This window comes from Tupaia chinensis, unplaced genomic scaffold (assembly GCF_000334495.1).
Source record: "Tupaia chinensis unplaced genomic scaffold, TupChi_1.0 Scaffold000314_1, whole genome shotgun sequence".
Lineage (NCBI taxonomy): Eukaryota > Metazoa > Chordata > Mammalia > Scandentia > Tupaiidae > Tupaia > Tupaia belangeri.
Window position 1 is genome coordinate 839,189 of NW_006159807.1, and position 2,799 is coordinate 841,987.

Genomic DNA, 2,799 nt, shown 5'->3' on the forward strand with positions numbered 1-2,799 from the left:
CCACGGGTTAAGTACTGGACCTGGCAGCTCTCTTTGCCATTCTCTCTCTCTCCCTCTCTCTCTCTCTCGCTTGTGAGCACACATGCCCTACAGCAAATTAAATAATAATAATAATAATAATAATACATGAAATTAAGTAATTCATTTTTAAAAAGTGGTACAGCAGCAAGAGAATGACCAGCTGCCTATCTTGTCCATATAAGCAGCTCAGAACATAAAAGCATCCCTGGTTTAAGTGTATCACCTATGTGAACCACCGCAAATAATTACATTTAAAGCTTGACACAGAAGAAACCACTGGTGACAACGGCAAGGGATCTACAAATGAAACACGCAGGTATCATTCTAAAAAATGAGCTCTCCAGCTGTCTTAAGTAAATTCATGAATCACTAGCATTATTATTCACACATAACAAAATACAAGGCCTATTTCTTGGCTTAGGCTAATAATTATGGCCTTTAATTGAGAACACCTATTATGTGAGAGACACAGTCCAACAAAACTTCTTCCCCAATTCTCTATTTTCCAAAGACAGGCAGGTCGGGACCAGCAGTTGGCATAATGGCTATGTCGCTGGACTCCCATGTAGGCGACCGCGGTTCGCGTCCCGGACCCAGTGGCTTAAAACTCACACCGGGCACGTGTGCGTGCGTGCCCAAGATCCCGAGAGGAGAATGGAGATGGGATTGCGGCATGGCCATCCCCCCTGGGGGGTGATTTCTCGCTTTCTATCTCTCTTTCTCTGTCTGTCTGGCCAGCGCACGCGCCCTATAGCAAAAACCTCTCCAAACAAAGAAAAAAAAAAAAAAAAAGACAGGCAAGTCAATACCTACCCCTTGCTCCTGAGCATGTAAAAAAAAAAGAAAGAAAGAAAGAAAGAAAACCAGCTAGATGTAGGATTTTTTTTTTTTTTTTGAGTTTTTTGTTGTTGTTGTTTGGTTTTTCTTTTGTTTTGTTTTGTTTTTTTGCTATAGGGCATGCATGCTCATCAGAGAGAGACAGAAAGCGAGAAATCACTGCAGTTCAAATCCCCATCCAGTCAGCCTGAAACACTCGGCACAAGCAGAAAGTGTCCAGGATCTAACACACAGAAAACTGGGGAAGGGGATCATGGTGTGCCCACCCCTCTGGAGGGGTACTCCTCTCTTCTTCTCTCTCACTCTCATGTGCACATATACATGCTCTATCATGACCACAGAAAAAGAAATTAATCAAAAAGGAAAAAAAAAAGAATTTAAAATCATGGTGCTGATGGCAGACATTTAAGAAATCTAAGTTTAAAAGAAAAAAATCTTTGTAAAACAATAATAAAATATTTTCATCTTACTAGTTTTTCTTCCGTTAAATTGAAATGTTTTAGAATATAAAATACTTAGACAGTAAATAAAATTTAATGATTCATCAGTTCTATTTCAATTTCTACTACCAAAAGGATTCCTTGATGTAAGTAAAATTTTATATTTATTATCTTTTTTTTTTTTTTTTTAATTTGCTACAGGGCATATGTGCTCACCAGAGAGAGGGTTTAGGGAGAGAGAGAGAGAAAGCCACAAAGTCACCAGGCCCAGGACCCGAACTGCAGTCAGCCATATAGGAGTCCAACACTTCAACCACCAAGCCATCTGCTGGCCCGATGTAAGTAAAATTTTAAACATGGCTTAAAGAAGGGCTGGTCTTAGAATAAATATAGAAAGTGAGACTGAACATTTCTAAAAAGAGGGGGTTGGTAGGAATTGGAGATTGAGGGAGAAAGTTGTCCAGTGATGTGAACGTACACATTACTGGGATTATTAGCACATCAAAAGTAAACTTTGTGCTTATTCTAGTAGCTGCACATCAATAATTATAATTACCATTCTAACTACTAAAATAAAGATCAGGCTCCTCAGCATGGCCTACAGAGTTCTACTTGGCATTACACATTACTCTACACCATAACACACACCCCATACCCTATATTCTCTGCACTCCAACCACAGTGGCCTTCATCCAATTTCTGATGACACCAAGCTCCTTCCTGCCTTGAGATCATGTGCACTGTTTCCTCTACCCAAATAATCCTCCCTTCCTATTGTCTCATCATCTCTTCAGGTACAGCCAAGTACACAGGTATATAATCTGTGTAGCTACACAGCGTCAGCATTTAGGAGGGCCCATACTTGGTTTAATATTCTGCTCTCACAGTCTTGAAAATCTTAATAGGAATGAAGGGCCTCAAAATTTCATTTTGTCCTGGGCCCTATAAATTATATTGCCAGTCTACTCCCAGGGAAGTCATCACTGATCTCCCTGGGAAGTACAAACACTCCCTTTACCAATTTCCTATAGCATAGCCCTTTGTACCACTTGGCATAGTCAACCTTTCTTACATTGATCTGACTGTTTATCTTCCCTACTAGAAAGAAGGCATCATGAATCTAAAAATCTATGTCTAATTTTTGCTCACAACTTCATCCCTAGAACCTAGCACATAACAAGCAATCAGTAAATGATGGCTAAGTGTTTGTTTTTATTATTACTACAATTGTTACTGTTATTACTCTGTACCATTTAGGCTAAGAATACAGCAGGGGGGACCAGCAGATGGTATAATGGTTACATCACTGGACTCCCACAGTTGACCATGGTTCGAGACCTGGACCCAGTGGCTTAAACTCACGCCAGGCATGTGTGCGTGCATGCCTAAAATCCTGAGAGAAGAATGAAGGAGAAGGGATTGCAGTGTGGCCATTCCCCCCTTGAGGGTGATTTGGTGATTTCTCACTTTCTCTCTCTCTCTCTCTCTCTCTCTCTCTCTC

General features: G+C 40.5%; 1 protein-coding gene across 1 annotated transcript in view; it reads right to left on the reverse strand.

Moving 5' to 3' along the window:
* MTX2 (metaxin 2) overlaps positions 1–2,799 on the reverse strand; it is a 58,588-nt gene that overhangs the window by 42,285 nt on the left and 13,504 nt on the right. The window lies entirely within an intron of this gene.